This window comes from Macaca fascicularis, chromosome Y, assembly GCF_037993035.2.
Source record: "Macaca fascicularis isolate 582-1 chromosome Y, T2T-MFA8v1.1".
NCBI classification, from domain to species: Eukaryota; Metazoa; Chordata; class Mammalia; order Primates; family Cercopithecidae; genus Macaca; species Macaca fascicularis.
This window is the reverse complement of record NC_132903.1, coordinates 14,904,409-14,919,091: the sequence shown is the minus strand read 5'-3', so window position 1 is coordinate 14,919,091 and position 14,683 is coordinate 14,904,409.

Below are 14,683 nucleotides of genomic sequence, written 5' to 3'. Positions count from 1 at the left end.
ATCTGACCGAGTTACATCACTGTTTCTTGGAGCCGTTTCCCAGCACTGTTTATGTGGATTCCGAGAACTGATATTTCGGATGGGTTTGGAGAGTGTGGGGAGAAAGGGATTATCCTCCGAGAAAAAGCAGGGTGCAGCTTTCTGAGAAACAGCTTTGTGACGTGTGAGTTCATTTCAAAGGCTTTCACCATTCTTGGGAGCACACGGAGGGATATGGTGAGAAAAGAAAGGTCCTCAGATAAAAACTGGAAAGAAGCCTTCGGAGAAACTGCATTGTGACATGTGAATGCGACTCCTAGACTTCCACGCAACTTTTCACTGACCCGTTTGCTAACACTGTTTGATTGCAGTCTGCACTGGGCTATTTCTCAGCGCAATGAAGCTTACGGTGACCCAGGAAATATCGTAAATGAAAACTGGAAAGAAGCTTTGTGAGAAACTTCTCAGTGAAACGTGAATTCATCTCACAGAGTTCCCACTTAGTCTTCGCGAAGCAGTTTGCTAACACCGTTTTCCTGGAATCTGCGTAGTACTATCTGGGAGCGCATTGAGGGCCCACGGTGAAAACGGAAACATCCTCAGATCGTAACGAGAAAGAAGCTGTCTCCGAAATTGCTTTGTGATGTGTCAGTTCACCACACAGAGATTCACCTTCCCTTCTTGTAGCCCTTTGCCAGCACTGTCTCCCTGGATTCTGCAAAGTGATATTTGGGAGCTCATTGAGGGCTACGGGGAAAAGGAAATAGCCTCAGATAAAAACTGGAAGGAAGCGTTCTGAGAAACTGCATTGCGATGTGTGAATGCAACTCACAGAGTGACACTTGTCTCTTCAGTGACCAGTTTGCTCACACAGTTTCCTTGAAATCTGCCTTGGGATGCTTCTTAGCGCAATGAAGCTTACGGTGACAAAGGAAATCTCCTCAGAAAACATTAAAAGAAGCTTTCTTAGAAACTGGTTTGCGATGTGTGAAATCATCTCCCAGCGTTACATCGGCGTTTCGTGGGGCAGTCGTTTAACACTGTCTCTCAGGAACCCGAGAAGGGCTACTTTGGATGGAATTGAGGCCTACGCTGATGAAGGACATATCCCCCATTAAAAACGTGACAGAAGGTTTGTGAGACACTTCTCTGTGCTACGTGAATTCAACACATAGAGTTACAGCTGAATCTTCAGGAAGCAGTTTGCCACCACTGTTTTCCGGGAATCTGCAAAGTGATATTTGGGGGCGCATTCAGGGCCCATGGTGCCAAAGGAAACATCCTCAGACGATAACTAGAAAGAAGCTGACTCAGACATTGCTTTGTGATGTTGAATTCCCCACACGGAGCTTCACCTTTACCATCTTGTAGCAGTATGCTAACACTGTTTTCATGGATTCCGCAAAGGGATGTTTGGGAGCTCATTGAGGCCTATGGTGAAAAGGGAAATATCCTCAGACACAAACAAGAAAGAAGTGTTTTGAGAAACGGCGTTGGGATGTGTGAATGCAACTCACGGAGTTACAGTTTTCTCTTCAGTGATCAACTTGCTCACACAGTTTTCCTGAAATCTGCCATGGCATATTTCTTAGCGCAATGAAGCTTACAGAGGGCATAGCCTCAGATAAAATGAGAAAAGAAGCTGTCTTAGAAACTGGATCGTGATGTGAGAATTCATCTCACAGAGTTACACACCCCTTTCGTGGAAGAGTCATTTAACACTGTCTTTGAGGAACCTGAGAAGGGCTACTTCGGTTCGAATTCAGGCCTACGCTGAAATACCCTCGATGCAAAACGTGAGCGAAGCTGTGTGAGAAACTTCTCTGTGATACGTGAATTCATCACACAGAGTTACAACTGAGTCTTCAGGAAGCAGTTTGCTAACACCGTTTTCGTGGAATCTGCAAAGTGATATTTGGGGGCGCATTGAGGCCCATAGTGAACACGGAAACATCCTCCGATATTAACTAGAAAGAAGCAGTCTCAGAAATTGCTCTGTGATGTTGAATCCACCACACAGAGATTCACCTTTACCTTCTTGTAGCAGTTTGCTAACACTGTTGCCGTGGATTCTGCAAAGTGATCTTTGGGAGCTCATTGTGGGCTACGGGGAAAAGAAAATATCCTCAGATAAGAAGCGGAAAGAAGCTTTCTGAGAAACTGCATTGCGGTGTGTGAATGCACCTCACGGAGTTACACTCTTCTCTTCAGTGATCAGTTTGCCAACACCGTTTTCTTGAAGCTTGCGATGAGATACTTCTCAGCGCTAGCAGCTTACGGTGACAAAGGAAATATCCTCAGATAAGAAATGAAAGAAGCTTCCTCGGGAATTGCTTTCAGATACGAGACTTCAGCTCCCAGAGTTACATCACTGTGTATTGGAGCCGTTTCCTAGCACTGTTTTTGTGGATTCTGAGAACTGATAATTTCGGATGGGAACTGATAATTTCGGCTGGGAGGCAGGAACTATCCTCCGAGAAAAAGCGGAAGGAAGCTTTCTGAGAAACTGCTTTGTGATGTGTGAATTCATTTCAAAGGGTTACACCACTCTTTCATGAGGAGTTTGCTAGCACTGTGTTTGTAGAATCTCACGAGTGATATCTTGGATAGCGTTGAATCCCATGGTGAATCATGAAATCTCCTCAGACCAATCTGCAGAGAGGCCTCCTCTGAAACTCCTTTGCTGTGGGTGACTTCGGCTCACAGAGTTCTACCATTGTTTCCCTTGAGACGCTTGCTAACAGTGTTTTCGCAGAATCTGCTCTAAGACACACAGTGGGGCTCCGAGACCACAAATAACCTCAGCTCGAAAACGAAAAATAGAAGCTTTCTGAGAAACTGCTTTGTGATGTGTGACTTCAACTCACTGAATTACACCTGCCTTTCATGGAGCCGTCGGCTACCCCCGTTTCTGTGGAATCTGGAAACTGATATTTCAGACCCCTTTGCGGACTACGGGGCCGAAGGAAATATCCTCCGTTACAAAGGAGAAAGAAGCTTTCTGAGAAACTTCTTTGTGATCTGTGAATTCATCTCACAGAATTGCAGCTTTCTCCTAATGAAGCCCTTCGCGAAGACTGTTCTCGTGGAATTTGCAAAGTGATATTTGGGAGCTCACTGAGGGCTCCGGTGAAAAGGAAATAGCCTCAGATGCACACTGGAAAGAAGCTTTGTGAGAAACTGCATTGCGCTGTGTGAGTGCACCTCCCAGAGTTACACTTTTCAGTGATGAGTTTGACAAGACCGTTTCCTTGAAATCCGCAATGGGAGACTTCTTGGAGCTACGCAGCTTACCGTGACAAAGGAAGTATCCCTAGATAAAAATGACAGAAGCTTCCTCAGAAATTGCTTTCAGATACGTGACTTCATCTGACCGAGTTACGTCACTGTTTCTTGGAGCCGTTTCCCAGCACTGTTTATGTGGATTCCGAGAACTGATATTTCGGATGGGTTTGGAGAGTGTGGGGAGAAAGGGATTATCCTCCGAGAAAAAGCAGGGTGCAGCTTTCTGAGAAACAGCTTTGTGACGTGTGAGTTCATTTCAAAGGCTTTCACCACTCTTGGGAGCACACGGAGGGATATGGTGAGAAAAGAAAGGTCCTCAGATAAAAACTGGAAAGAAGCCTTCGGAGAAACTGCATTGTGACATGTGAATGCGACTCCTAGACTTCCACGCAACTTTTCACTGACCCGTTTGCTAACACTGTTTGATTGCAGTCTGCACTGGGCTATTTCTCAGCGCAATGAAGCTTACGGTGACCCAGGAAATATCGTAAATGAAAACTGGAAAGAAGCTTTGTGAGAAACTTCTCAGTGAAACGTGAATTCATCTCACAGATTTCCCACTTAGTCTTCGCGAAGCAGTTTGCTAACACCGTTTTCCTGGAATCTGCGTAGTACTATCTGGGAGCGCATTGAGGGCCCAAGGTGAAAACGGAAACATCCTCAGATCGTAACGAGAAAGAAGCTGTCTCCGAAATTGCTTTGTGATGTGTCAGTTCACCACACAGAGATTCACCATCCCTTCTTGTAGCCCTTTGCCAGCACTGTTTCCCTGGATTCTGCAAAGTGATATTTGGGAGCTCATTGAGGGCTACGGGGAAAAGGAAATAGCCTCAGATAAAAACTGGAAGGAAGCGTTCTGAGAAACTGCATTGCGATGTGTGAATGCAACTCACAGAGTGACACTTGTCTCTTCAGTGACCAGTTTGCTCACACAGTTTCCTTGAAATCTGCCTTGGGATGCTTCTTAGCGCAATGAAGCTTACGGTGACAAAGGAAATCTCCTCAGAAAACATTAAAAGAAGCTTTCTTAGAAACTGGTTTGCGATGTGTGAAATCATCTCCCAGCGTTACATCGGCGTTTCGTGGGGCAGTCGTTTAACACTGTCTCTCAGGAACCCGAGAAGGGCTACTTTGGAAGGAATTGAGGCCTACGCTGATGAAGGACATATCCCCCATTAAAAACGTGAGAGAAGCTTTGTGAGACACTTCTCTGTGCTACGTGAATTCAACACATAGAGTTACAGCTGAATCTTCAGGAAGCAGTTTGCCACCACTGTTTTCCGGGAAACTGCAAAGTGATATTTGGGGGCGCATTCAGGGCCCATGGTGCCAAAGGAAACATCCTCAGACGATAACTAGAAAGAAGCTGACTCAGACATTGCTTTGTGATGTTGAATTCCCCACACGGAGCTTCACCTTTACCCTCTTGTAGCAGTATGCTAACACTGTTTTCATGGATTCCGCAAAGGGATGTTTGGGAGCTCATTGACGCCTATGGTGAAAAGGGAAATATCCTCAGACAAAAACAAGAAAGAAGTGTTTTGAGAAACGGCGTTGGGATGTGTGAATGCAACTCACGGAGTTACAGTTTTCTCTTCAGTGATCAACTTGCTCACACAGTTTTCCTGAAATCTGCCATGGCATATTTCTTAGCGCAATGAAGCTTACAGAGGGCATAGCCTCAGATAAAATGAGAAAAGAAGCTGTCTTGGAAACTGGATCGTGATGTGAGAATTCATCTCACAGAGTTACACACCCCTTTCGTGGAAGAGTCATTTAACACTGTCTTTGAGGAACCTGAGAAGGGCTACTTCGGTTCGAATGCAGGCCTACGCTGAAATACCCTCGATGCAAAACGTGAGCGAAGCTGTGTGAGAAACTTCTCTGTGATACGTGAATTCATCACACAGAGTTACAACTGAGTCTTCAGGAAGCAGTTTGCTAACACCGTTTTCGTGGAATCTGCAAAGTGATATTTGGGGGCGCATTGAGGCCCATAGTGAACACGGAAACATCCTCCGATATTAACTAGAAAGAAGCAGTCTCAGAAATTGCTCTGTGATGTTGAATCCACCACACAGAGATTCACCTTTACCTTCTTGTAGCAGTTTGCTAACACTGTTGCCGTGGATTCTGCAAAGTGATCTTTGGGAGCTCATTGTGGGCTACGGGGAAAAGAAAATATCCTCAGATAAGAAGCGGAAAGAAGCTTTCTGAGAAACTGCATTGCGGTGTGTGAATGCACCTCACGGAGTTACACTCTTCTCTTCAGTGATCAGTTTGCCAACACCGTTTTCTTGAAGCTTGAGATGAGATACTTCTCAGCGCTAGCAGCTTACGGTGACAAAGGAAATATCCTCAGATAAGAAATGAAAGAAGCTTCCTCGGGAATTGCTTTCAGATACGAGACTTCAGCTCCCAGAGTTACATCACTGTGTCTTGTAGCCGTTACCTAGCACTGTTTTTGTGGATTCTGAGAACTGATATTTTCGGATGGGAACTGATATTTTCGGCTGCTTCGCAGAAAATTTCGGATGGGAACTGATAATTTCGGATGGGAACTGATAATTTCGGATGGGAACTGATAATTTCGGCTGCTTCCGAGAAAAAGCGGAAGGAAGCTTTCTGAGAAACTGCTTTGTGATGTGTGAATTCATTTCAAAGGGTTACACCACTCTTTCATGAGGAGTTTGCTAGCACTGTGTTTGTAGAATCTCACGAGTGATATCTTGGATAGCGTTGAATCCCATGGTGAATCATGAAATCTCCTCAGACCAATCTGCAGAGAGGCCTCCTCTGAAACTCCTTTGCTGTGGGTGACTTCGGCTCACAGAGTTCTACCATTGTTTCCCTTGAGACGCTTGCTAACAGTGTTTTCGCAGAATCTGCTCTAAGACACACAGTGGGGCTCCGAGACCACAAATAACCTCAGCTCGAAAACGAAAAATAGAAGCTTTCTGAGAAACTGCTTTGTGATGTGTGACTTCAACTCACTGAATTACACCTGCCTTTCATGGAGCCGTTGGCTACCCCCGTTTCTGTGGAATCTGGAAACTGATATTTCAGACCCCTTTGCGGACTACGGGGTCAAAGGAAATATCCTCCGTTACAAAGGAGAAAGAAGCTTTCTGAGAAACTTCTTTGTGATCTGTGAATTCATCTCACACAATTGTAGCTTTCTCCTAATGAAGCCCTTCGCGAAGACTGTTCTCGTGGAATTTGCAAAGTGATATTTGGGAGCTCACTGAGGGCTCCGGTGAAAAGGAAATAGCCTCAGATGCACACTGGAAAGAAGCTTTGTGAGAAACTGCATTGCGCTGTGTGAGTGCACCTCCCAGAGTTACACTTTTCCGTGATGAGTTTGACAAGACCGTTTCCTTGAAATCCGCAATGGGAGACTTCTTGGAGCTACGCAGCTTACCGTGACAAAGGAAGTATCCCTAGATAAAAATGACAGAAGCTTCCTCAGAAATTGCTTTCAGATACGTGACTTCATCTGACCGAGTTACATCACTGTTTCTTGGAGCCGTTTCCCAGCACTGTTTATGTGGATTCCGAGAACTGATATTTCGGATGGGTTTGGAGAGTGTGGGGAGAAAGGGATTATCCTCCGAGAAAAAGCAGGGTGCAGCTTTCTGAGAAACAGCTTTGTGACGTGTGAGTTCATTTCAAAGGCTTTCACCACTCTTGGGAGCACACGGAGGGATATGGTGAGAAAAGAAAGGTCCTCAGATAAAAACTGGAAAGAAGCCTTCGGAGAAACTGCATTGTGACATGTGAATGCGACTCCTAGACTTCCACGCAACTTTTCACTGACCCGTTTGCTAACACTGTTTGATTGCAGTCTGCACTGGGCTATTTCTCAGCGCAATGAAGCTTACGGTGACCCAGGAAATATCGTAAATGAAAACTGGAAAGAAGCTTTGTGAGAAACTTCTCAGTGAAACGTGAATTCATCTCACAGAGTTCCCACTTAGTCTTCGCGAAGCAGTTTGCTAACACCGTTTTCCTGGAATCTGCGTAGTACTATCTGGGAGCGCATTGAGGGCCCACGGTGAAAACGGAAACATCCTCAGATCGTAACGAGAAAGAAGCTGTCTCCAAAATTGCTTTGTGATGTGTCAGTTCACCACACAGAGATTCACCTTCCCTTCTTGTAGCCCTTTGCCAGCACTGTTTCCCTGGATTCTGCAAAGTGATATTTGGGAGCTCATTGAGGGCTACGGGGAAAAGGAAATAGCCTCAGATGCACACTGGAAAGAAGCTTTGTGAGAAACTGCATTGCGCTGTGTGAGTGCACCTCCCAGAGTTACACTTTTCCGTGATGAGTTTGACAAGACCGTTTCCTTGAAATCCGCAATGGGAGACTTCTTGGAGCTACGCAGCTTACCGTGACAAAGGAAGTATCCCTAGATAAAAATGACAGAAGCTTCCTCAGAAATTGCTTTCAGATACGTGACTTCATCTGACCGAGTTACATCACTGTTTCTTGGAGCCGTTTCCCAGCACTGTTTATCTGGATTCCGAGAACTGATATTTCGGATGGGTTTGGAGAGTGTGGGGAGAAAGGGATTATGCTCCGAGAAAAAGCAGGGTGCAGCTTTCTGAGAAACAGCTTTGTGACGTGTGAGTTCATTTCAAAGGCTTTCACCACTCTTGGGAGCACACGGAGGGATATGGTGAGAAAAGAAAGGTCCTCAGATAAAAACTGGAAAGAAGCCTTCGGAGAAACTGCATTGTGACATGTGAATGCGACTCCTAGACTTCCACGCAACTTTTACTGACCCGTTTGCTAACACTGTTTGATTGCAGTCTGCACTGGGCTATTTCTCAGCGCAATGAAGCTTACGGTGACCCAGGAAATATCGTAAATGAAAACTGGAAAGAAGCTTTGTGAGAAACTTCTCAGTGAAACGTGAATTCATCTCACAGAGTTCCCACTTAGTCTTCGCGAAGCAGTTTGCTAACACCGTTTTCCTGGAATCTGCGTAGTACTATCTGGGAGCGCATTGAGGGCCCACGGTGAAAACGGAAACATCCTCAGATCGTAACGAGAAAGAAGCTGTCTCCGAAATTGCTTTGTGATGTGTCAGTTCACCACACAGAGTTTAACCTTCCCTTCTTGTAGCCCTTTGCCAGCACTGTTTCCCTGGATTCTGCAAAGTGATATTTGGGAGCTCATTGAGGGCTACGGGGAAAAGGAAATAGCCTCAGATAAAAACTGGAAGGAAGCGTTCTGAGAAACTGCATTGCGATGTGTGAATGCAACTCACAGAGTGACACTTGTCTCTTCAGTGACCAGTTTGCTCACACAGTTTCCTTGAAATCTGCCTTGGGATGCTTCTTAGCGCAATGAAGCTTACGGTGACAAAGGAAATCTCCTCAGAAAACATTAAAAGAAGCTTTCTTAGAAACTGGTTTGCGATGTGTGAAATCATCTCCCAGCGTTACATCGGCGTTTCGTGGGGCAGTCGTTTAACACTGTCTCTCAGGAACCCGAGAAGGGCTACTTTGGATGGAATTGAGGCCTACGCTGATGAAGGACATATCCCCCATTAAAAACGTGAGAGAAGCTTTGTGAGACACTTCTCTGTGCTACGTGAATTCAACACATAGAGTTACAGCTGAATCTTCAGGAAGCAGTTTGCCACCACTGTTTTCCGGGAATCTGCAAAGTGATATTTGGGGGCGCATTCAGGGCCCATGGTGCCAAAGGAAACATCCTCAGACGATAACTAGAAAGAAGCTGACTCAGACATTGCTTTGTGATGTTGAATTCCCCACACGGAGCTTCACCTTTACCATCTTGTAGCAGTATGCTAACACTGTTTTCATGGATTCCGCAAAGGGATGTTTGGGAGCTCATTGAGGCCTATGGTGAAAAGGGAAATATCCTCAGACACAAACAAGAAAGAAGTGTTTTGAGAAACGGCGTTGGGATGTGTGAATGCAACTCACGGAGTTACAGTTTTCTCTTCAGTGATCAACTTGCTCACACAGTTTTCCTGAAATCTGCCATGGCATATTTCTTAGTGCAATGAAGCTTACAGAGGGCGTAGCCTCAGATAAAATGAGAAAAGAAGCTGTCTTAGAAACTGGATCGTGATGTGAGAATTCATCTCACAGAGTTACACACCCCTTTCGTGGAAGAGTCATTTAATACTGTCTTTGAGGAACCTGAGAAGGGCTACTTCGGTTCGAATTCAGGCCTACGCTGAAATACCCTCGATGCAAAACGTGAGCGAAGCTGTGTGAGAAACTTCTCTGTGATACGTGAATTCATCACACAGAGTTACAACTGAGTCTTCAGGAAGCAGTTTGCTAACACCGTTTTCGTGGAATCTGCAAAGTGATATTTGGGGGCGCATTGAGGCCCATAGTGAACACGGAAACATCCTCCGATATTAACTAGAAAGAAGCAGTCTCAGAAATTGCTCTGTGATGTTGAATCCACCACACAGAGATTCACCTTTACCTTCTTGTAGCAGTTTGCTAACACTGTTGCCGTGGATTCTGCAAAGTGATCTTTGGGAGCTCATTGTGGGCTACGGGGAAAAGAAAATATCCTCAGATAAGAAGCGGAAAGAAGCTTTCTGAGAAACTGCATTGCGGTGTGTGAATGCACCTCACGGAGTTACACTCTTCTCTTCAGTGATCAGTTTGCCAACACCGTTTTCTTGAAGCTTGCGATGAGATACTTCTCAGCGCTAGCAGCTTACGGTGACAAAGGAAATATCCTCAGATAAGAAATGAAAGAAGCTTCCTCGGGAATTGCTTTCAGATACGAGACTTCAGCTCCCAGAGTTACATCACTGTGTCTTGGAGCCGTTTCCTAGCACTGTTTTTGTGGATTCTGAGAACTGATAATTTCGGATGGGAACTGATAATTTCGGCTGGGAGGCAGGAACTATCCTCCGAGAAAAAGCGGAAGGAAGCTTTCTGAGAAACTGCTTTGTGATGTGTGAATTCATTTCAAAGGGTTACACCACTCTTTCATGAGGAGTTTGCTAGCACTGTGTTTGTAGAATCTCACGAGTGATATCTTGGATAGCGTTGAATCCCATGGTGAATCATGAAATCTCCTCAGACCAATCTGCAGAGAGGCCTCCTCTGAAACTCCTTTGCTGTGGGTGACTTCGGCTCACAGAGTTCTACCATTGTTTCCCTTGAGACGCTTGCTAACAGTGTTTTCGCAGAATCTGCTCTAAGACACACAGTGGGGCTCCGAGACCACAAATAACCTCAGCTCGAAAACGAAAAATAGAAGCTTTCTGAGAAACTGCTTTGTGATGTGTGACTTCAACTCACTGAATTACACCTGCCTTTCATGGAGCCGTTGGCTACCCCCGTTTCTGTGGAATCTGGAAACTGATATTTCAGACCCCTTTGAGGACTACGGGGCCGAAGGAAATATCCTCCGTTACAAAGGAGAAAGAAGCTTTCTGAGAAACTTCTTTGTGATCTGTGAATTCATCTCACAGAATTGCAGCTTTCTCCTAATGAAGCCCTTCGCGAAGACTGTTCTCGTGGAATTTGCAAAGTGATATTTGGGAGCTCACTGAGGGCTCCGGTGAAAAGGAAATAGCCTCAGATGCACACTGGAAAGAAGCTTTGTGAGAAACTGCATTGCGCTGTGTGAGTGCACCTCCCAGAGTTACACTTTTCAGTGATGAGTTTGACAAGACCCTTTCCTTGAAATCCGCAATGGGAGACTTCTTGGAGCTACGCAGCTTACCGTGACAAAGGAAGTATCCCTAGATAAAAATGACAGAAGCTTCCTCAGAAATTGCTTTCAGATACGTGACTTCATCTGATCGAGTTACATCACTGTTTCTTGGAGCCGTTTCCCAGCACTGTTTTTGTGGATTCCGAGAACTGATATTTCGGATGGGTTTGGAGAGTGTGGGGAGAAAGGAATTATCCTCCGAGAAAAAGCAGGGTGCAGCTTTCTGAGAAACAGCTTTGTGACGTGTGAGTTCATTTCAAAGGCTTTCACCATTCTTGGGAGCACACGGAGGGATATGGTGAGAAAAGAAAGGTCCTCAGATAAAAACTGGAAAGAAGCCTTCGGAGAAACTGCATTGTGACATGTGAATGCGACTCCTAGACTTCCACGCAACTTTTAACTGACCCGTTTGCTAACACTGTTTGATTGCAGTCTGCACTGGGCTATTTCTCAGCGCAATGAAGCTTACGGTGACCCAGGAAATATCGTAAATGAAAACTGGAAAGAAGCTTTGTGAGAAACTTCTCAGTGAAACGTGAATTCATCTCACAGAGTTCCCACTTAGTCTTCGCGAAGCAGTTTGCTAACACCGTTTTCCTGGAATCTGCGTAGTACTATCTGGGAGCGCATTGAGGGCCCAAGGTGAAAACGGAAACATCCTCAGATCGTAACGAGAAAGAAGCTGTCTCCGAAATTGCTTTGTGATGTGTCAGTTCACCACACAGAGATTCACCTTCCCTTCTTGTAGCCCTTTGCCAGCACTGTTTCCCTGGATTCTGCAAAGTGATATTTGGGAGCTCATTGAGGGCTACGGGGAAAAGGAAATAGCCTCAGATAAAAACTGGAAGGAAGCGTTCTGAGAAACTGCATTGCGATGTGTGAATGCAACTCACAGAGTGACACTTGTCTCTTCAGTGACCAGTTTGCTCACACAGTTTCCTTGAAATCTGCCTTGGGATGCTTCTTAGCGCAATGAAGCTTACGGTGACAAAGGAAATCTCCTCAGAAAACATTAAAAGAAGCTTTCTTAGAAACTGGTTTGCGATGTGTGAAATCATCTCCCAGCGTTACATCGGCGTTTCGTGGGGCAGTCGTTTAACACTGTCTCTCAGGAACCCGAGAAGGGCTACTTTGGATGGAATTGAGGCCTACGCTGATGAAGGACATATCCCCCATTAAAAACGTGAGAGAAGCTTTGTGAGACACTTCTCTGTGCTACGTGAATTCAACACGTAGAGTTACAGCTGAATCTTCAGGAAGCAGTTTGCCACCACTGTTTTCCGGGAATCTGCAAAGTGATATTTGGGGGCGCATTCAGGGCCCATGGTGCCAAAGGAAACATCCTCAGACGATAACTAGAAAGAAGCTGACTCAGACATTGCTTTGTGATGTTGAATTCCCCACACGGAACTTCAACCTTACCATCTTGTAGCAGTATGCTAACACTGTTTTCATGGATTCCGCAAAGGGATGTTTGGGAGCTCATTGAGGCCTATGGTGAAAAGGGAAATATCCTCAGACACAAACAAGAAAGAAGTGTTTTGAGAAACGGCGTTGGGATGTGTGAATGCAACTCACGGAGTTACAGTTTTCTCTTCAGTGATCAACTTGCTCACACAGTTTTCCTGAAATCTGCCATGGCATATTTCTTAGCGCAATGAAGCTTACAGAGGGCATAGCCTCAGATAAAATGAGAAAAGAAGCTGTCTTGGAAACTGGATCGTGATGTGAGAATTCATCTCACAGAGTTACACACCCCTTTCGTGGAAGAGTCATTTAACACTGTCTTTGAGGAACCTGAGAAGGGCTACTTCGGTTCGAATTCAGGCCTACGATGAAATACCCTCGATGCAAAACGTGAGCGAAGCTGTGTGAGAAACTTCTCTGTGATACGTGAATTCATCACACAGAGTTACAACTGAGTCTTCAGGAAGCAGTTTGCTAACACCGTTTTCGTGGAATCCGCAAAGTGATATTTGGGGGCGCATTGAGGCCCATAGTGAACACGGAAACATCCTCCGATATTAACTAGAAAGAAGCAGTCTCAGAAATTGCTCTGTGATGTTGAATCCACCACACAGAGATTCACCTTTACCTTCTTGTAGCAGTTTGCTAACACTGTTGCCGTGGATTCTGCAAAGTGATCTTTGGGAGCTCATTGTGGGCTATGGGGAAAAGAAAATATCCTCAGATAAGAAGCGGAAAGAAGCCTTCTGAGAAACTGCATTGCGGTGTGTGAATGCACCTCACGGAGTTACACTCTTCTCTTCAGTGATCAGTTTGCCAACACCGTTTTCTTGAAGCTTGCGATGAGATACTTCTCAGCGCTAGCAGCTTACGGTGACAAAGGAAATATCCTCAGATAAGAAATGAAAGAAGCTTCCTCGGGAATTGCTTTCAGATACGAGACTTCAGCTCCCAGAGTTACATCACTGTGTCTTGTAGCCGTTACCTAGCACTGTTTTTGTGGATTCTGAGAACTGATATTTTCGGATGGGAACTGATAATTTCGACTGCTTCGCAGAAAATTTCGGATGGGAACTGATAATTTCGGATGGGAACTGATAATTTCGGATGGGAACTGATAATTTCGGCTGCTTCCGAGAAAAAGCGGAAGGAAGCTTTCTGAGAAACTGCTTTGTGATGTGTGAATTCATTTCAAAGGGTTACACCACTCTTTCATGAGGAGTTTGCTAGCACTGTGTTTGTAGAATCTCACGAGTGATATCTTGGATAGCGTTGAATCCCATGGTGAATCATGAAATCTCCTCAGACCAATCTGCAGAGAGGCCTCCTCTGAAACTCCTTTGCTGTGGGTGACTTCGGCTCACAGAGTTCTACCATTGTTTCCCTTGAGACGCTTGCTAACAGTGTTTTCGCAGAATCTGCTCTAAGACACACAGTGGGGCTCCGAGACCACAAATAACCTCAGCTCGAAAACGAAAAATAGAAGCTTTCTGAGAAACTGCTTTGTGATGTGTGACTTCAACTCACTGAATTACACCTGCCTTTCATGGAGCCGTTGGCTACCCCCGTTTCTGTGGAATCTGGAAACTGATATTTCAGACCCCTTTGCGGACTACGGGGCCAAAGGAAATATCCTCCGTTACAAAGGAGAAAGAAGCTTTCTGAGAAACTTCTTTGTGATCTGTGAATTCATCTCACAGAATTGCAGCTTTCTCCTAATGAAGCCCTTCGCGAAGACTGTTCTCGTGGAATTTGCAAAGTGATATTTGGGAGCTCACTGAGGGCTCCGGTGAAAAGGAAATAGCCTCAGATGCACACTGGAAAGAAGCTTTGTGAGAAACTGCATTGCGCTGTGTGAGTGCACCTCCCAGAGTTACACTTTTCCGTGATGAGTTTGACAAGACCGTTTCCTTGAAATCCGCAATGGGAGACTTCTTGGAGCTACGCAGCTTACCGTGACAAAGGAAGTATCCCTAGATAAAAATGACAGAAGCTTCCTCAGAAATTGCTTTCAGATACGTGACTTCATCTGACCGAGTTACATCACTGTTTCTTGGAGCCGTTTCCCAGCACTGTTTATGTGGATTCCGAGAACTGATATTTCGGATGGGTTTGGAGAGTGTGGGGAGAAAGGGATTATCCCCCGAGAAAAAGCAGGGTGCAGCTTTCTGAGAAACAGCTTTGTGACGTGTGAGTTCATTTCAAAGGCTTTCACCACTCTTGGGA